The sequence below is a fragment of the Gouania willdenowi genome, chromosome 6 (genome assembly GCF_900634775.1).
Source record: "Gouania willdenowi chromosome 6, fGouWil2.1, whole genome shotgun sequence".
Classification (NCBI taxonomy): Eukaryota; Metazoa; Chordata; class Actinopteri; order Blenniiformes; family Gobiesocidae; genus Gouania; species Gouania willdenowi.
In genome coordinates, this window is record NC_041049.1 from 24,415,971 (window position 1) to 24,437,605 (window position 21,635).

Consider the following 21,635-nt stretch of genomic DNA (forward strand, 5'->3'; position numbering starts at 1 on the left):
TTACGTAAAGCAAACAACTCTTTGGTGTAAATGAGATGGATAATCTGGGGCGGGTGGCGCGTGCCGCGCCCTTGCATACCTTCTGGTGCGGCCCCTGCTTGGGCAGTCCCCCATGAGGCAGAGTGTCGGGGTTAAATTAGGGGGCCACATCCCGGCGGGGCGGTCTGGCTTGGCCTCTTGAGGGGGCCCTGGCTTTAAAGAACTGAAGCTCGTGGCGCGGGCGGCATCAGCATCTGGGGCGCCCGGGGGGGCTAGGTTGGGGTGCCTGGGGACCGGCGGGGGGACTCCCAGCGGCTCCCTGGTGCCTTATGCGGCTTGGGGTGTGGTCGTTCGCCCTGGGCGGGCTGCTCCTGGTGCTGCATCCATTCCGGGTCCTCCTGGCCTGGGGTCGGGTCCTTGCTGGCTCTGGGCTCACCGGCGGGGGCCCGCCGACTGCCCGTTCGGCGTGGCTCTGGTCGTCTGCTGGGCGTGGGCTTTGGCTCCTCCGCTGGGCTCTCGGGCGGGGGGCTCTCTGGGCCCTCCCCTCGGGGGGCTGGGCGCGGGGGTGTGGGTGGTGGTGGGGGGGTGGGTGGCTGGGGGGCCTGGGGGTTGGGGGTTGGAGTCGGTGGCGTGGTGCGCTGGGTCCTTGGCTCCTTGGGGGCTTTTCGGGTGTGTATGGGGGGGGCAATGGCAGCCTCTCGGCTTGGGACCTTGGGGGCGTTCGGGGGGCTGCTTGGCCGTGGGGTGGTCGCCGGGGGCCCCTAGATCTCTCGCTCTTTCTGCTGGCCCGACTGCTTCTTCGGGCCCGGGGGCGGCTTATGGGTTTTGCAGTAGCGGCTCTTGGAATCACATTTGTCATGGACGCACTGGCCTCGGGCTGTGGGATAACACTCATACTGGGCTCAACCATAGACACGTTGTTCCCAAATACCTGTTTTATGTAACTTCCACTCACTTCCTCCTCTGCTCACAGCCACCATCATTATTCCTAAGCCGCACACTGGTCACCAGACTGGCTTGATAACACAACAATAAGCACAATATACACAACCACAATTTCACATCACATCACTTGAAACTTATTGATTATTCCCCACCCATTCGTTTTCCTATCTTGTATCCCTCCTCCCTGTTAACTCCCCCCCCCCACCCCCCTCACCCTGGTGTAACACTGCCCTCTCTCTTTTACATCCTCCCTTTAATAAAGTATTTACCCTTCCCTAGGGAGGGCTGGTGATGGTCACAATTATGCAATGAAATAAATTCATTTATTTAATTGCAATAATAAAATATGCATTGCTGTTAAAAGATTGCACTTCTTGTAGTGTTAACCTTCAACAGCATGTGCAAACAAGGTTAAAAAAAAAAAAAAAAAAAAAAAAAAAAAAAAAAAAAAAAAAAAAAGTAAATGAGATGGATAAAACAATGCAATGGGAGCATTTACAGAAGGTTTCATCATGACAATGACGTCATTGATCGGATTAGCAAATTAAGACACATTAACTCATTGAGTGCCATTCACGTCTATAGACGTTATTTGGTTTAGTAACGTAGAGTGCCATTCACTTAAGACAGCTGGGGTTGCTAGGAGACTCCCGTGAATATCTAACTTGTACAATGATGTAGTGACCAACTGGTGTCATGTAGGTGACAGCAGGATGAGCGATCACCCATTATGGGCAGAGCTCAAAAAAAGAGGGAAAGAGTTTACGAGACAGAAAATGGCGCTACGAGGGTTAATGCTGAAGTTCCTAGCAGCTCACAGCAATCAACCAGAGCATGTGTGGAACTAAGTGGACTATTGAGAGTGTGGTGATGGTGAGAGGAAACGATCAAAGAAATGGGCAAGTGGTGACACTCGGCATGTCCGGGAGGAGGAGGAGGTTGCGTGTGGGGAGAATGACGGGGGAGAGACTTGGAGGACGGCCAAAATACAGTAAGCAAACCATTCAATTCTATAATAATAATTTTGCCATCAAAAGCCCAGTGTTGTTTTTGTAGTTTTATAGAAGGAAACAATGTTGAGGTGTCGCTAAAGCAAAAAAAAAAAAATGCTTCAAAGTCAATTTTTTTCAGAAAAAGCAGTTTTTCTCAGCTTTTTGTTTTGTGTGAAACTTGCCTCTTTTCAACTGCTGATTACTGAAGAACGAAACAAGCTAGAAACAAAATTAAGTTTTTCTGATGAAAGTAGAGAGTCTAATCTTTCAGAATCTGATGTCAGATTGTCATAGTACAAAATATTCTGTGGGTTTTGAAAAATCAGTGGAAATAATCTAAACCATCTGGCAATATGGGGTTGGCTGCTCTGAAAATGGCTGGCAGTAGGGATGGACAATATTGACAAAAAAAATTATCACAATAATTTCTGGTATTTATCATGATAAACAATAACAATCATAATAAATATAAACAATAAATTGAAAAAAAATAAATAAAAAAATTCACAACTTAATGTAAACAGGTTCCTTACAAACACAAATAAATCTTAATACATCAACACTAGACATTTAAAAAGGCTGCAATAGCTGCTGACTCAAAGAGTTCATGAGCTGATATTTTATGGAATGTATTTGTGTATGTGGGTCACTCTATTAGTGTTATTGTATGTAATTCATTTATTTCCTCACCTGAAATAAAATGATTTTCAAAAAAAAAAAAAGCACATGAAAAGCAAAAATAACTCCAAATAGTGTTTTTACTGCTGATGAATCTTGTTTATTTTATATCTGATAATGAGTTACATAAAGTCATGATTGATAAATATCTCTTTGATTTTCTATAATTAAACCAGATCAAGCTGATGATTTAATCATTCAGTATATTTAGGTGTAATAATCTCAATAGTTACATTAGTCTAATGGGACCAGCTTTGTCTGTGAACACGTAAAATATAATCAAAAAATATTGTGTTTCACAAATTGGGACGAATAAATAGTGACGAGTATTTATGCTAACATTTATTTCACACAACATGTGACATGTTAGCTTTTATCCTTCCATACAAGTGTTAAATCTATAAACAAATCGATGGCTCTCTGTGACTTTATGACAATAAAACGTGTTCTTTTTACTTGGTCTATTCCTTATATGGAGTGGTTAGCGTTAGCTCTTAGCCCAGTCTGTGTGTCGTGTGTTAGCTTAGCATAGTTAGCTTTAGTTGAGTTTCCAGTTCATAATCGTTGCTACAGGTTCATCTCTGTCCCCGTGTTTGTGGAACTTTGGGTGGATCTGATGGAGGAACTTGAATCGGTTCACTTTGTTGAATGGTTATCTGAGCTTAACCAAATAGCGGTCCATGATGTATCGCACCACGGCATCTTGAGGTAGCTGAGACGAGCATCTCACACACAGACCGCGGTGTGTGATGTGGCAGTGCACGGCAGAGCTTCCGTAAACAACGTTCCGCTCCAGAGAATAAGTTGTTGACAACAAATGGGGGCCATTTTTGACCCGTGGAACAAGGTTTTTAGCAGCATTCTTGGCTAAATTAAGGGACAAATGGCCCGTGGCCCTCACTCATTTCCGACATGGGAATTTATCGTTTATATCGTGGGACGACATATTCTAACCGGTGAGAACGTTTTTGACGATAAATCATAAACAATAAAACATCGCATCATCCTAGCTGGCAATGAATGAGTTAATTGCATAAAATACCAAATACTGACCGATCCAATATAGCCAATCAGATTGGTGTAAAGCCTAGTTTTTATGAGTTAAAATATTCAGTTTGACTATCTTTTAGCAGCCAGTCAGTTATATTATTATTTTTTGGTTTCGGCCAAAAATACTAATTGTGGTGGATCCCCAAGTTTTACCCAAACCCAAACACTTGGACAAAACTTGGGAAGGGCTGGATGTTTTCCGAAGGGGACATACAGTGTTCCCGTATCAGAGGAGTAAAAGGACAATCATTATTACAGACACAAACCTACGACAACCAACATGAATTACTTCCTCTGAGATGATAAAAGCTGCACGTTTTTTGTCCCATTCATGTAAACAAAGCCACTCTATGTCTTTCACCAGTATCTGAGGACCTGAGTTTGTCTGCTAAAACAAGCCTCAGAAATCATCAATCAAAACTGCTAACAAGGAATTGTTTTTACCAACTGAGGAAAATCTCTAAACTTAGAAAAATGGTCTCCAGAGATGATCTTGAAATGATTATTCATGCTTTTGTGTCTTCTCGTTTAGACTACTGTAACAGGTTATTACCGACTCGCACAAACAGAAGGGCTTATATTACTCCCATTCTAAAAGCCCTTCATTGCCTCCCAGTCACTTTTCGTTTACATTTTAAAATCCTGGTGCTAAACCTTCAGAGCCTTGCATGGTCAGGCTCTCTCCTACATTAGAGCCCCTCTTGGAGGCTGAGGTCTCTGGATCAGAACCTGCTCATGGTCCCTCGTACTCATTTCAGAGGAGATCACTCCTTTCAGGCCGATGTGCCGACGCTCTGGAACGATCTTCCGCCTTCCTTCCGCTCACTTGATTCTGTTGATGTTTTTAAGAGCAAACTAAAAACCTAATTATTTCAGAGAGCATTTTAATTCCATTGGATTAAGGGTTGTTTTATGACCATCATGTTTTGTGACTGTAAATGTTCTTTGTATTTCTATTGTAATTCTGTGAAGCACCTTGTGACATTTCTGTCTCTGAAAGGTGCTATACAAATAAACATTACTTACCTACACAAACTGATTGTGTGACTGGTGAAGTGGAAGTGTTACCTGTTAAAGAATTTACAATGATAAACCTCTGTAGCTAAATTTGTAACTTAAACCAAGCTTACTGTTTTGGTTGAGTGTGGTTTAAAATTCCAGTGCATTTCTTTTCCCCAAAGATTGAGAGACAATTTTACCTTTGTTTTTTGATTGTTTTATTCATTTAGGATATTTAAAAGTTCTTGACATTCCAATTACAAGGATAATTCATACTCATTAGAAATAAAAGTTTATCACATTTAAAAGGGTGTACTTGCACTATCATGATGTATTATTACATGCAAGGTTCATTTGCTCTCAGAAAATTGTCAACATTCTTTATCGGACTATTGTCAATCGTCATTTCCCTCCTACAACCACTTTTTAGACTAACTCCAAATAAGAAACGTACATTTTTCAAAAAAGCCATAAAAGCTCGGTGAGAACATATAAATGCCACACCAAAAGCCTAAGGAAACATCTCTGTATTAGGATTGAGATGTACATTGTGAGGAGCAGTCGCACAGTGTACACTCTAACACAACCCATTAATAATACCTGACATCTACCACAACTGGCTCTGCAATGACACAACAGACTATCAGCTTGCATTTATAAAGGAATCAAATGGCTGAGCTCTATTTAGGAGCTAAATAGAATGGAGGGTGGAAAAAGCTCCATCTGGCTACAGCCGTCTCCCTGGAGACAATGCGGGACATTTTCTTTGTGCAAAAGCTGTTCAGCAAACTCAGTTCCTTCCTGGACAATGAACACAGCCCCCTTCTGCTTCTCCAGCAGCCAAACTCCTGAACAAAGAGCAAAGGCTTTCCAGGAGAGGAAGCGGCCTCAGAGAGGAGAGCAGCAGCACACACTGGACTTATTCTACTTACAAGTAGTCTACATTAGAGGAAGAGCTGTACGATTATAGCCAAAATGATAATCGCAATTATTTGGATTAATATTGTAATAATATTTAATTACAATTATTCATCATGTCTGTATTTTTAATGAACTACTTTTTGACAAAGTAGAGTGCAAAATGAAAGCTTTAAACAAGAATAATGATAAATACTAAAAAGAAAAAATACAAATTTAACCAAAAATTTAAAATTTACAGAAGGCAACTTCTTGAAAAAGATTTCAGCGTATAAAGAAAAGGCAAAAACATTAAGGTGCGTTCATCAGTGTTTGGAATAACGGCGTTTAAAATAACGGCGTTAGGTAACTGCATTTTTTTTTTTCAGTAACGGGGTAATCTAACTAATTACTTTTTATGCCGTTAACATTACTGAATGTTAAATGCGGTGCGTTACATGCATTGATTGAATAAACTGTGATCCGAAAGCATCCCTGTGTGTACATTATATCCAGGAGTGAAGACTTTGTCAACATCAGTTGTAAGCAACTCAAATTTATTGACGCACCTCACAACGACACGCATCTAAAAAATCTGAATTCTTTGATATATAGCAACTTTCTTTTTAACAGTAACGCAAATAGTTACTTTCCTTGGTAATGAGTTACATTTATTATAGAGTAATTCAGTTACTAATGCAGTTACTTTTTGGAACAAGTAGTGAGTAACTATAACTAATTACTTTTTTAAAGTAATGTTCCCAACACTGGTGTTCACACACCGAACGCGACTTCAGAGACTAGATTACATTTAACTGAAGTCTCGCTTGCTTTTATTTGAGGCGGTGTAATGAAGCTTTAATCATGTGTTCGCCCCCTGGTGGTTGGCTGACTACCGGGGTTGAGAAAGTATCTGATTAGATATGTCGCAGAGCCCGCATTCTAAAAGAAAAAATCGCCAAAGATCATAATTTATTTAATCGTGGCAGCCAAAATCGTAATCACGATTAAAATTTCATTAACTGCGAGCCCTACTTAGATGTGTTTTTAAGATGCATCACGATACAGAAGCTGCGACTCTGCATTGATGCAGTGATGTAACATAATAACAGCATTGTAAATAATGTTGTGTCATTGTATTTGTGACAGGAGAATAAAGTTGTGAAGTTCAAAAACAACTTTGTGAGCTCTGTGCAAAAAATGTGCAAATAGACATTAAATAAAATCGTAATCAAACAAAACAAAAAGTAATATATCAGCATTAAACCAGCATCAAATTGTAAAGAAAAGACTCAAAAAACAATAGACAGGCAAAACCAGCTGGTTCACCATCTCAGGTTTTTAGGCTGTCCTGGTACATGTAATTATACATAGCCAGGACTAAGAATCCTTTCAGGTGGCGAAACATGAAACTGCAACTGGGTACATCTACTGTTCAGAGGCTAAACTGTTCCTCTGCCTACATCCCCCAGAATGCCTTGCATTTCTGGGTCAGGGGGTCACAAAGTTCATTGAAATTATTGAACAATCTATTGCACATATTTTCTATTGATATTGATCTCCATCATTATATATATTATGTTGCGGTATCATTCATTCAGACAACTTTTGTTCAGGAAATTTACCTTGACTTTTGTGTAATTTAAGGACAAACCAAAGCGATCAGCTTCTGAAGAAGACTGGCAGTTGATATTTGAAACATGTCAGGAGATCAAAATACATTTCCTGAAAAAAAGTTGAATGAATAAATGAAACCTTAACATATTATCAAAAAAGAAGAAAAAATGAACTTAGTATATATTATTACTGTTTTACTGCCCAGCCTTATTTCTAACACTTCCTCGTTAACCAACAAGCATGGACAGGAAATCACACATTGCTAGTTTAGCAACTGATGACTAGAAATTTAACTCGATCCCTATACAAACCGGTCTCAGAAAAAAACAAGAAGATTCAAACATGCACCGACCGCTGAGGATAATATGCACGTAATGTGTAGAAAACACTTTCAGGGTCCAGCCCACTTTACGCCCCTCCACACTAATCTGAATAACATTTTTAAACACCCAGACCAAATGGGGGAGGGGAGCAAAACATGTCTGGACCAGTAACTGTTCTTTAATCTGCATATCCACACCAATCCCAGGCTACATGTGGGATTAGAGCAGGCACAGTGGGGAGACGGCAGATTCCCTTTTTCTTCTTCCTAAGTGACAGATTTGACCTGGAAGCTCTTTATAGAGAGAGCAGAGCAATATTCAGCCTGCCAGTCAGTAGAGCCCTTTTTCTAATGTATCTTTAATTAGGAGTTAGAATTAGAAGAAAAAGACTGACAATTATTACAAATAGACAGTATTTTAAAATGTCTGGGTTATAATTGAAATTGTTTGTGCTTTTGATAAAGGTGGGATGACATATTGTGAACAAACTCAGTGTATGTTTGGGTTGGTGAGGTTGGTGTGGTTACCCTTGCAGGGACCCAGCCTCACAGAGTCAACTCTACTAACGCTAACCATTCCCTTGTCTTCAACTTGAAAGCGTGGCTGGGAAGCTAGAGTATGGGGGGTGGGGTCATGATTGCTCCCTCAAGCACCAGCAGCACAAACATTGAGCAGCACTGACTCAGGCTTTGTCCTGAGAGGGGACAGCAGAATTCTTGGAATTCCAGAAAAACCATCAAAGCACTGAGGATGAGGGCATCCCTAACAGCTGAGAAACACACACACACACACACACATACTTAACAAACATGTTAGATCAGCACATGTGGCATCCTTTTCTTTGAAACTGAACACAAAATCTTGTTCACACATGATCCCATAACAGAATACTCCTTTTAACTGTGCATGCTGACAACCCCATCTGCCTCAATTGTAATCTAGGGCAGAGCATCCAGCATTTCCAGGACCCCCTGGGGTGCACGACATGTATACACACACGCACACACAATGCTGTGCAACACTGTCCTGATTTTTCAGTCAATCCAACATAGACATCAAAAGTTAATATGTGGTCTGTATGCAGTTTGTGTAAAAAAAAAAAAAATCGTGTTCAGGAGAGTATCGGTATCCCAAACACACACACAAACAAATACACTCTGTGTATAGTAGGAAGAATGAGAGAAGAAGGGCAGGGTTGGGGCCTGGGGCCATCGTCTGGCACATGAATAACAAGCATTCAGTAAACCAGACAGTTGACTGGGACAAACACATATGCGGTTTAAAAATGATCTGAGTTCTACAGCAGCTTCCAGAAGACTTGTAACCCTATCAATACAATTCTTCTACAGTAGCTTTAATAGAACAAAGGTCTACCTGCATGAAAAAAGAGCTTTTTGTCAGAGCGGAGTTGCATTGAAAATTCAAGATAAGGAAAGCGAAAATTAAAGCAAAATGTTTTCTAGCATTGCACAGACGAAGCATTCAAGCTAAAAACTAAACTGTAGAGCAGTGATTCCCAACCATAGACTGTAAAAAACGAGACAAGCTCTCCAGTGGAGTGTAGCTTTTATTTTTATAGCTCCCCCTGCTGACTGGTTGCAGTATAGGTCATAAACCCCGCCTCCTCAATGATAACAGATGAGATGTGGGTCAAACTGTAAAGTTAAAATACTCCTCATGATCTGAACAAGCTGTTGGTTGAATTTCTAGACAGGAAAGATACTTATATTCTTGGCAAAGTTGGGCTGTGTAAGCCATCAGGGCATTACGCTAAATGGGTGGGGCCTGTTACGAGGGCACCTCCCGCCAGACCCTACAACGCAGACTCTGGTTCCAAGTGACGTCAAATTAGCAAGATGGAAGCGCCCCTAAACGGCCGTAATTTGGCTTCAAGAACGTTGAGTGGGAACAGCTACAGTGCACGGCCACTGTTCCCAACTAGGGATACACGTACTCCTAGGGGTACAGGAACACATCGCAGGGGGTGCTCGGAAACATTTATCAATTCATTTCAGAAATAATATGAAAACATTCCAAGTTCCTTTTTCATGTTTTCACTCTTTAGTGCTCAGATATCCTGAAATACACCCCTACCTAGACAAGCATGTGCTGGCCGCAGCATATCATCACAACATCCTGTCTCAGCTGCAATGTTTCAGTGATAAAAGTCTTGTGGTGTAATTTGACAAAATTGCAAAGGGGGTACAAGAGACAAAATATTTTGTGAACCACTGGTGTAGATTCACTGAAAAATAAAAACCATTCATGGCTGTCAATGTTAGTAATAAAACAAAAACACGGTTGTAATCTAAATCAAAAGATTAGTTTTTCAAAAATAATTTCATTTTCCCAGTGACTTGGCTACAATTATTCATCGTATCCTGTATGCAACACGGAAGTAACGGTTGCCATGGTTATGTGGATAACAAACAATGACATCCATAAGGCAAAGATCATTTCACCCTCAGACAGACGCATGCGTCAGTGTGTGTAACTATGGCTGTGACCCAGCATCACTTAGTGGCCCTATGAAAGGCAGATTGTGAGGACTATTTCTGGCAGGACTAAAAGCCTGCAGCCCTGTTCTGGAGAGGAGGAGGAAGTGGCTGCCCACAGGCAGGCAGTCCTGGCAGCATCTCCCTCACACACACGCTTCACTCACCCCCACACAGCAACTCACTTACAGAGTAAGCATTTCCTTTTTGCTCCAAGATTTATGCAAATTTAGGTCTCGTTTAGATCCTGAAAACTTAACTTAAAAGTAGGGATGCACCTAATATTCGGCCACCTAATATTGCAAAAAAAGCAACATTCAGCCTTCGGTTTGGTGAGTTAAAAGCAAGGCCGAACAGTAGAGTGTGACGCAATGATGCAATCAAACAACGTGCAGTGATTTGGAGTCGGAAAAGTGTGTGCGCGTTGCTGCACAACCAGCAGCAGCAGCTCCTATTTTCCGCACACAAACACAGGTAGACTCTTCCACTTACCAGTCTTCGTCGTCCCTCACCGCGTAAAAGTTGGAATCTGTCCAATTCCACAACCGAGTCCGTTGTTAGCGCTGTGAGCCACAAATCTGTAAACATCCCCATCGCTTCCTCCTTACACTACACCGGGTTTCGCTGTATAGACTGGTGTAGCATTAGCACGGAGTGCTAACAGCTGATGTGTGTAAACAATGAGTCCGTGGCTCCAAGCAGTGACTCCCAACACAATCGGCAGCAGAAACAGTAGTGCAGTTCGGGTGTCCAGTTTGTATTTACATATATGGCAATAAAGTATAATATATATTCTATATTAAACAGCAGTGTTTGTTTTAGCTGTTAGTTAGTTGGAGAGGGAGGAGCTCACATTCTAGGAGGCGTGTTAGGTGACGTCACCTGCCAACGTCAGCAAAATCCAACTGTCCCGTTTGGAGTTGACTTTTTACAAAATGTGGAATAGAAAGAAAGAAAGTAAACAGAACTTTTTACACTTTGTCCCTCTAAATGAGGCTAAATGGATGTATATCACTGTAGCAAAACCATTAGAAAGTGATTTTTTCCATCATACCTCCCATGCACTTTAAGCTTTTTTTGGAATGTATGTTTTGCTTTATTTGAAGGCGGCCCAATATAAATTAAAAACTTTTGAAAAGCAAAGGCTACTGGAATATTTAAAAAATTTCATAATATTCAATAAACATTTACTTTCTTTAAAAAACATGTCCAAAAATGTATTCTAGGCTTTTTATGCCTATTTAAAAAAAACGTGAAAAACTTAACAACCGCATTTGATATTCGGTATTGGGCCAAGCATTTATATTTTATTCAGTTTTGGCCTCAAATTTCATTTTGGTGCATCCCTACTTAAAAGGGTTTATTTAACATAAATATACTGTACGTAAGCCACACCAGCCTCAGGGCTGCAGACCGGTACCGGTCTGGAGACCATTTGGCATGCGATGGACAAATAACTCGGCAAAATTCAAAGAACAATTGACTTCAGATAAAAGTTTTTTGTTTCTGCGATCGTGGAAAACTGATTGAATTACAGAATTATTGAATAGAGAATTTACTTCCTGAAATGGAAACAGCTGTAGGACATAGAATATTCCTTCAGCTACAGGTTTTGGCAGAATATTAGGCATTTTAAAAATATTTTTCCACATGAAACACATGATTGAATGTGTAGCAAGTGCTTTAGTGAGATTGACAGACAAGTCAAATCTCATATAGCCACTCAGCACCCCCTGCATGAATAGTTGACTTAACTGGTATACCGTAGTTTTGTATGAAGTAAAGATTGACAATGACTTGATATATTTGCTAAATGTTTTCAAGTTGTAGTGTCAATATTAAGTTTTTCTGCAAAAGTCCACGTAACAAAAAAATAAATTAATAACAGCAAAGAATAACAACAGGTTACATGTATTCTGTTTTTATATTTTGCAGAAATGCTGTACTTGAATTAAGTTAACAGTAGCATAACCAACTTAGCATCTGCATTGCATTACCCCATGGAATTAAATTCAGAGGGTCCAGCTCTTATAGTGGGGTCTCCTAACCCTCTTCCCCTGGTCAGGGGTCTGCAACCTTTACTCTACAAAGAACCATTTAACCTCATCTCACCTGGATTTAAGTCCTCCTGGAGCCAAAAAATACCTTCTCATTGAAGACAGTACAGTGTATTAAATTCTATACCGTTAAAATTATATAGAATAAGGTTTTATTTAATTTGATTTATATTGATCATGTAAATGGAAACGTAAAAACAATTTAAAATAAAATTTAAAAAATTGACATCAAGAAATAAAGCAGTATCTTGCATCTTCAAATTCTTATGCATCTCAGTTTACATGAACACAATGTTATTTAAAGAAGTATTTTTTTATAGTTAATGTATTTGAAAGGCTACAAAAAGTAACTTGAATTTGATAACACATGATCATGTGATCAACACATGCTAATTGCTCATTTCTTGTCACACATTGGTGGTTAAATGAATATGTTCCCACACAATTAAAAATCTCTATTTTCTTCCAGAATAGTGTTTTTGTTGGTTTAGTTATCTTACCAGAGATTTAAAACGTAAGGTTAGCCACAGGTGCAGAAAAGTTGATGGTCTGTAGATGTTACAGGAGGTGAAGTAGGAAGGTGCTGAGTCATTGCACAACATGATTTGTTTAGGTTAACAAATTGTTATATCTTGATTTTATCATTAATGGCCTCTGTAAAAAATAACTCCTCATTTCAATAGTTTTTTTTAAAGCCATGTCATTGCAAGAGTCAAAGTACCACATTAGGCCCCAGAGCCGCAGACCCCTGCCCTGGGAGAACCACAGCTGAACATCTGGCCTGACATCATAGTCCATCAGTTCTGGACCCTCTATGCTGGTTCTGATGAGCGTGTACGCTCCATCACTGTGCTCTGTACTTCCTTTTTACTGCTGCCCTCAATGTGAGCGCACACCCAGTGAAGGGCTCGTTATGCCTGGCTCCGTTCGTGGACCGCGCGCACTCCAAAGGAGCACATTGGTGTTTATACTCAGTGCATTCACCGTTTCATTACCTGCAGCAAAGTTGCGTCTACTCACCCGGGCCCGTGGGCATAAAGCCCGACCCGATTCCGACCCATTAACTTAAATTGTAGGTCACAAAAGCTGAAAAATATCCACGTCAGTCAACCAAAAAAACAAATGATCCTCCAGTCCATCACACACCAACACCCCAAAACATACCAGGTAGATACATGAGAGAGAATTGATGCTGATACTCTAGACTATTACACACAACCGTCCACAGTGGACTGAAGCTTCAGGAGAATGACATTAGGTATCATATTATTATTTATTAGCATAATGTACCTAATAATACACCAATAATTTCACAATAAAATACTACATTTATATATCAAGCATTTTAATAAAATCACAAATGTTTTAAAATTACTCCCCGTCTTGTGATAATCCTTCTTACACTTCCTCCATCAATCAGCAGATACAAAAAATGATCTCCAGGCTCTCAAAAACATAATGTCCACATGCTGCTTTGTTTACATCAACCAACACAGCTTCAGCCTCTGCATCAGAATGTGGATCAGAACTACCTGAGCCTCTAACAGCTCTGTATGACACTGTACAATATTAAAGGACTGTCAGGTGTTACTAAAAAGAAAAGACAAAAAATTCAGCAGCTGACTGATGCTACATCGATAATCGTTAATAATGAAATCGAGACTGATAATCGTAATGGCATCAGGATACTAGGCTGATTAACCACCCCTACTTTAAATGGCTGGAGCCATATCCTTTGGATGTGATCCTCTCAAGATATAATATGTTTTCCATCCATTCTTTGTCTGTGAAGTTAACAGTACAACAGCTCCTTGTTATTTTATTTTTCTGCTTAATTCCACTTGTAAAAAAAGAGAAATGTTCCGCTTTCTGCCCCTGGCTGCACACGTATAACTATGATGACCTTGAACACCATTTACTGACAGAGTTTAGATGAAGTCTGAAACGGCTGCTGCACTGCACACACCCTCTCTCTCTGATGTTTGTGGATGGCTGATATTAGCAGGAGCAGGTAATCATTCTACTTTCTGTTAGCAAAGTATGACGTGTCACAGTGTGAGCCTTTGGACCCGTGCACTGTTGCTCGCTCTCATTGGGTTTGCAGTGTCTGTGTGTCAGTGGCCATCTGAGTGTTGTGGGATTCTGAGTGAGCGTGTAAGCTGGTAATCAAGAATTTTGATGCTGGTGTAAGCTTGGTTAGATGATGCGTGTGCATGTATGTGTATTTGTATTGCTGGAGGTGAACCTAGCACTCAGTCTACTGTTTAGGTGACAAAGACAGACAGCGAGTAGTGGTTCAGTTTGGTTCAACTACTTTCTACTCATGAACTCCTCTGAGTGCACTGCAGCCTTCATCACCCTCCTCATCATCACCTGTCACTCCCTTCCCACCTGTACCTGTCTGACGCACTAATCAACCTGCTCAGTCCCTGACCCGTGTGTCTGCCATTGGCCCAAGTCTCTCTGCTTCAGTCTGGTTCCTGACACAATTAAGTCAGATCAAGCTCTAGATGAGGAATTTCTCAATGATTGAACTTTGATCAACACGTTCAGTGACATTCTGTCTAATAAAGCATTTGCATAAATAAAGAAAGACAACACAAACAGAACAGTTGGAAAAAGTCAAATGTACAGAATTTGGTTCATAGATTGTTTGCCATACATGGCCCACCAGAGAAAACGACGTTGCAAAAGTTTGAGACGAGGCCCAAAACTGCATTTTCGTTTTTTGACCGTAACACTTTCACTGCAACAACACAGCCGAAACAGGATGTTGTGATGACTTGTCGTGGTCAGCGTGCACCTCGGGAACAGGGCCAACGTGTACGTAGAACAGCGGTGTCCCAATACATCTGAGAACTAAAACATCTTCTAAATAAAGGTTGTGACGGTAGCAAAAAAAAAAAATGAAAGTTACACTCAAGTGCCATTTATGTTTCTGCTTCAAAAAATCCTGACTCGACATCAGCAGCATGAATTCAGCTTTTGTCTGTCAGTCAGCATGTTTCAGAGATCCTCTGCACTTCATCACGACTGTGCTCAGCTCATGTTATAAATATTACTTGATTTGGGATTAAATGTTGAGAACCTGCTTTGAGATGTGCAGAGCACCAGCGTGCAGAGCAGAAAAGAAGAGCAGAGATGCATCAAACAGATTTCACTGTGATAAAGCAGTGAAGCTTCCCTTCATCAACACATATGTACACATAAGTGGGGTCAAATTTAATGTTTTATTCTGTGTTTTATTTTATATTTCAATTTTTTATATATATATATATATATATATATATATATATATATATATATATATATATATTCTTTGAAGGATTAATATTAATTTATGCAATTGCAATGTTTTAATTTAAATAATTTTAGAGGTTAGTACACAGTCATACAAATGCAACGATACTTGGCATGATCATTTTTTTCTGCGTTTCAGTTTTCAGCCAGTTTTCTAATTTTTGGTTTAGGCCAAGAATTTCCATTTTCGGTGCATCCCTAGTTATTATAAAGACCTCTCAGCACAAATATGTGGGCAATGAACAGCTCAAACTTATCTTATATTAACCAGTTTCTTTATAAATGTAGCTGGAAACTGAACGTGCATAAACTAAGGATGATTGATTGGCCGGCCGATCGATCGGTGCCGATTTCCCTTTTTTTGGAGGATCGGCCGATCCTCGCATACAAAACCAATTTTTTTCTACCTCCACAAAAGTCTTAACATCGGTCATAAATTCAGCCACTGTCCTCTTCTGCTGTGAGATGACTGACAGACCCGCCCACCAGCTCATGTGTGCATGTGCATGCTGCGCATGCCTCTGCTACACGGGAAGATAACAACACTCGGAGCACGGTTAGCTGAGTATGTCGGCAGTATTTCAGAAAAAAAGAGAGCAAAGTATCGCAATTTGTGATTCCTGTGACGCGGAACTAAGTCTTGGTGGAGCTGCAAACAAAATGCTACCTCACTCACCATTTAATAAACCGCCACACTGCTGAGTATGCAGCATTTGAAGACAGTAATCAAGCTAATGCTAAAGCTAAGGAGCACATAGCCAGTGGTCTGCTGAGAGAACTTAACAGTGAAAAGAGCAAAGCTACTACGAGGAAAATGATGATGTACACAGCTTTAGATTTTAAGAAAAACCTTCCACTAATGAACAAGTTACTGCAATAAGTGTGAGAACAACGAACCTGTGTTATATTCATTCTGTCATTACCCTTTAACTTATGAAAATGTTACACATGATGCACTTTATTATTTCCGTAGAATGTTTGACTTTTAGGAAATGTTATCCTGTAAGCTGTTGCAAGTTATTTTTGGATTGATATTTTTTATATTTAAATATCCACAAAGCTGCTGCATTTGAACATTTTTTTATTTATTGTTGCACTCCAAAAAAACTTAAAACTCAGGACACTTTATTGGTAGTTTAAGATGTTTTGTTAGTTTATCCTGTAGATTAATATTTCATCACCTACCCCAAATGCTGTGATTTTCTGTATTTGTAAAAACCAAAATACTGCTGTGCACTTTATTTTAGTCAAAGAGCTCCAAACATGTCTGCAGTGTAACCTGTTGACACGTTTATTTTGTTTTTAAAATGTGAAAAATGAAAGATTAAAGGAAGTGATAGAATTAAGTATTTTGGACAGAAATGTTCTAAACTTTTAATTTATATTTGAGATAACTATCTCATGTGCTGTTAAAACAACAAGTTTGTATTGTTTCACAGGTATTGTTGAATGTTTTACAATAAAATAAGATGGGAACATTCAAGGTGTATGTTGTCGGTTATTTAAAAAAAAAAATCAGGATTGGCCAAAATCACGTCAGACTTTAAAAAAATAAATTAAAAAAATTGGTGATCGGACAGTAAATTGTGATCGGTGCCTCCCTAGCATAAACATTAACTCATGCTGTATGCAGTGTTAGCCAGTGTTATTCACTTTGTTATTTAAATGAATTTATTTTAATTGTACAACAAAAATAATGGTTAGCTGCAGCTCTAACTAACACCCAGTAAGGTGGAACATGATACACTGAACTGTAAAACAGCTAGGGTGACAAACTCCATTTATAAATGATGCAGTGATTATTTACACCCTCCTGCAGCCAGAGGTACACGTGCACACATGCACGCACGCACACTATGTCAGCGTGTGTGTGTGTGTGTGTGTGTGTTTTAAAGCAAAATGCCCAGGGAACAGTTACAGTGAAAGAAATGAGCCTCCTGTGTGTGACGCCGAGTCTTTTTTAACTACCTTGACAAAAACAGCCTGAGGACAAAAAGCCTGAAGCGTAACTGTTTCTGGTGTTCACACATGCAGAGAGGAAACAATCTAAACTCTGCCTCCACACAGAGGCCTCCCTCAATCCTCACCACGGTTTCCTGTTTGGGCCTCAGACACTGAATCAAATTGTCCTGTCGGGTCCTCGATATAGCAGAGAAACGTCATCATAATACAGTGACATGATGTGTTTGTTAGGAGTCACTCTGGATTGATAGGGCCACACCCTGGGAAGTTGGAACTATGGCCTCCATGACCTCACAGTCCACCACGCTGGCTCTAAAGTGAGGTTAAAACACAGGCATCTGTAGGCAACTTGACACTTACGGGCCAAAGAGAAGAGCATGAATGAAATATCTAATACTCCACCCATGAGGAAGGCATCCGTTTTCATCTGTTCAAAGTAACCTAAAGAAAAAAGACAACACAATGCACCAAGCTATGGTGGACAACACAGAGAATCAGCTAAGAACGACGCAAAAACGTGTCAGAGAGTAAGCTTGCAAAACATTCCACAGAGCGACACACACACACACTCCAACACAGAGACAGGATGCAAGAAATATTTAGGCACAAGAGGAAGCTCCAGTGCTTCTGAATTCCTGGTATACGTAGAATTAAAAAGCCGCTCAGTCCTCACAAGCAATGACTTTTGTTTTTCTGTGCAGCAAATTGACCAAAGAAAAGTAGAAATCATAAAACATTAATAAGTACTTATTCAAGATAAAGGTAGAACCACAGCAGTTTTCACATGTTGAGGCACCATCAACAATTCTTTTAACCTCGAAATATCAACACTATCAAAACAAGAGTGTAATTTCATTTTAGGTCTCTTCATCAGAATTTTGTGTGTCATTAGCTGGGTTTCCATTATCGTTGGAAATGTGAAAAAATCTAAATAGCGCAATAAAAACTGATAATGGCAACACCTGAATTTTGAAAAAACACTATGAAAAAAATCTTCTGAACATCATATAGTATATCATAAAAGTAATCATTTCTGAAGAAATCGTACATCTGCGTGCTATCTGTGCCTTATAATGAAGTATTTTAGTTAATAAAACCCCCGAAAGACAAAGTGTTGGCGGTCACCCCCTCCAGCTCCAATCACACGATTTAGTGAAAGTTGGGGCGAGCAGAGCCCGAAGGAGCCTCCTCATTGGCTGCTAGGGTGGGAACCTCTGGGTACCTCACGATGCGCGATACAAAGCTCACGATAACGATTATCTCACGACATGGCGATACTGCGATTATCGATATATTGGTTATCTACGATAATCTATGACATAACAATATAATTATTATTTTATATCTCTGAAAGACAATAAATTGAAAAAGTGTCCCATGAATAGTGACACTATATTAGTGCCACATTTCTGTAAATAAGTGTCAACATACCAATGTAAACAAATAAGTATCTCCAATAGTGCTTAATGTAAACAAGAAATAGGGTCTTTCTTACCAGTGACATCATTATAGTGCAATATTCCAGTAAACAATATATTGGTTCCTTCAACAGTGACAACATTTCTGTGAAGACCTACCTGCACATTTTAGTGAAAAAGCAAAAAAGGATTAAAAAAATATATATATTTTTTTTTTTAATAATCGATACTTAGCGCAAGCGTATCGATAATCAATCGTGCGAAAAAAAATTGCAATATTTCGTCGAATCGAGATATCGTCAGACTCCTATTGGCTGCAGTGATATATAGTGAAGCGCGTGCACAGTGCAAACTTGATTTCAGTCTTGGACTAACTTTGGACACGCAAGTGGCCGTTTTCCTTCTAGCGAGGTAATCTAATGTTCCATTTTGCTATATTTTGTGTGCATCCTTTTGCACGGCAACGTGTTTTAATGGTAGTGCACATTCAGCTCTCGTGCGTGATTTTGGGCACTTCCGTGAGAGGAGGAGACTGGGAGGGATTATCAGAGTGGAGAACAGGATTTACAGCCATACCCCTCTGTCATGGTTCAAGAATCAGGTAGTACAGCTTTAAATATCACTGAAAAGTTTTAACGCTTTCATGAGAAGGAATTTCAGATGTTTCAATATTGAAATGTGTCGCTTAAGTGCTATGGAAACACTTTTTCCGCAAATACACATCACATGATGTGAGGTACCTGGTCACGTGACCACTTCTCTCCAAAAAAACGTCACGGTATGTGTAAACAGAAGAGGAGACTAAGACATTTCTTGGCATTATACTTACAACAAAAGAATACTGAGTGTTATAAGGAGGTTTGGAGCATCCAATTTTCTGCAGCGAAGTCTTGCGGGATGAGATTTCACATGAGTTGTGAGGCGCCTGTCCAAAGCGCAAGCTAATGTTAAGTAAAACTACACACATTTATACATTATTAATAAAGAAAAATTAAATCATACACTTCGAGGAACAACAGACATGTTATAGTTCCACAAAACAATGCATATCACAAGTCAGTCAGTCAGTCACTCTGACATTTATTAACACTGCCCATGAATGTTAATAAATGTTAATAACCTATATGAACACATAAGCACACATGGGGGAAAAAATTATTTGTTTTTAAAAACTCAATTGTGGGCAGAAATATCATACAAACTTTAATATTGCCACCAAAAAAAAAAATCATGATATATGGTGAATCAATATTTTTTTTCCAACTTTAACAAGAGCCTAAGAATCAGTGCACAAACAATGATGACTGACCTTTGATATGATTAGCTACATCATGACCTAGAGGACTTTCTCTCATCCATAATCCTATTTACTAAAAAATGCAAAACTATTGATCCCAACTTTAGAACAGCCATTACACATGTCCTTAAGAAGTGATGGTACACTTATAAACAGGAGAAAGATTATGATAAAAATGGTGACAGGCAATATAAATCTTAATATTTTTAACTCAATCCGGTTTAAATGTGGTGATGAAAATGCCACACAGGCACATTTATAACATTTGCATAATATGTGCCAGATTTGTGCTCTTCATGCTTTTCTGAGAAGTAGCAAAAGCAGCGACTTCTAAAACAAATAGTTTAATACAAAACAAGCTATAAAATGAAAATACATTCTTACAGGCAATATTGTAATTTACTATACTGTATCACTAAAATAGAATTCTCGAGTCGATATGCAGTATCTTGAATCTAGATATATTGCCCAGGTCGACCACCAACCGGCGAATTGCCCTCACGTTTTGCATGAAACCTTGCACAGTGTGTGCTTGGTAGATGCTTTTGTTGTGACGTTTCAACAAGTAACCTAATCTCCATTTCAACTAATGCTAAACCTGTCTTTGCACCAGCGCCTTTGCAGATTTGAATGCAGTCATAATAATCTGAACCGCTTGTTCATCATAACTAAAAAGCAGGAAAAAAAAGAAAGAAAAAAAAAACAGGTCAGGCTGATTTTTCCTTGCTAGATTGATTCTTGTGGTTCAGAAGGTTAATTCTGTTTTTTCTGTTTGTTTTCCGTAATCAGAGAAAATCGGAGGCCCTACTTGTTTGATTTCAATAAGGAAACACTCACTATGTACCAAGTATGACGTCTCGAAGCACATGCAAATACTCAAAACAACTTCAACACCCTGTGAACTAATACATGTGGTCGAAATGAGCCAAACAATGATCTGGCAGAAGTCCGACACACACACACACACAGCAGAGCAGGCCCATGTTGGAAGATGATGCTCTCAGTGGGAGAACTGTGATGTCATAGCAGTTATGGGAATAATCTTCTTGTTGCAATATGAGATGTTATTGTTTACTACAACTATGCACCTCCACCCAGAAACTCAGCAACTCAGTTTGCACTAAACAGCAGCAAACCCAAAAATCTTCATCGCCCTTAGGTGCATTTAACAAGGCATGGGAGCCCACATCCATTAAAGGCAGAGGCTTTAAAGTCTGCTTCCCAGATGCTTTTTACAGGCGTGTTGAGCAGCTCTGTGCTGCACTGAAGGCCTCAGCAGTACAGGAAGGAGTGTTGCTGCAGCTTGTGCTGCGTCCACGTATGAACATCCTGTATACACCCCTTTCAGCAAACAACTACAGAAATGCAACATGCAATGATGCATGAGTGCAATTAGAGAGAGAGATGGAGGTTAACATGTACCATTAGCATGCGGATGAATGCAGGTCTAGATAGACTGTCATGCTACAAGTAGACTGTTGAATAAAATATTCTGCAAAAAAAAAAAAAAAATCACTCTGAATAAAAGGTCTTGTTACAAGCCGCATACTTCCATCGGATATGCAAGCTGAATATTTCATGATTAAACGGCCCATTATACGGCACGGATCTAGGCCAAGGCTCAGG

At 39.7% G+C, this 21,635-nt stretch overlaps 1 protein-coding gene across 5 annotated transcripts in view; it reads right to left on the bottom strand.

The window, feature by feature from the left end:
- sbf1 (SET binding factor 1) overlaps positions 1 to 21,635 on the bottom strand; it is a 73,976-nt gene that overhangs the window by 51,387 nt on the left and 954 nt on the right. The window lies entirely within an intron of this gene.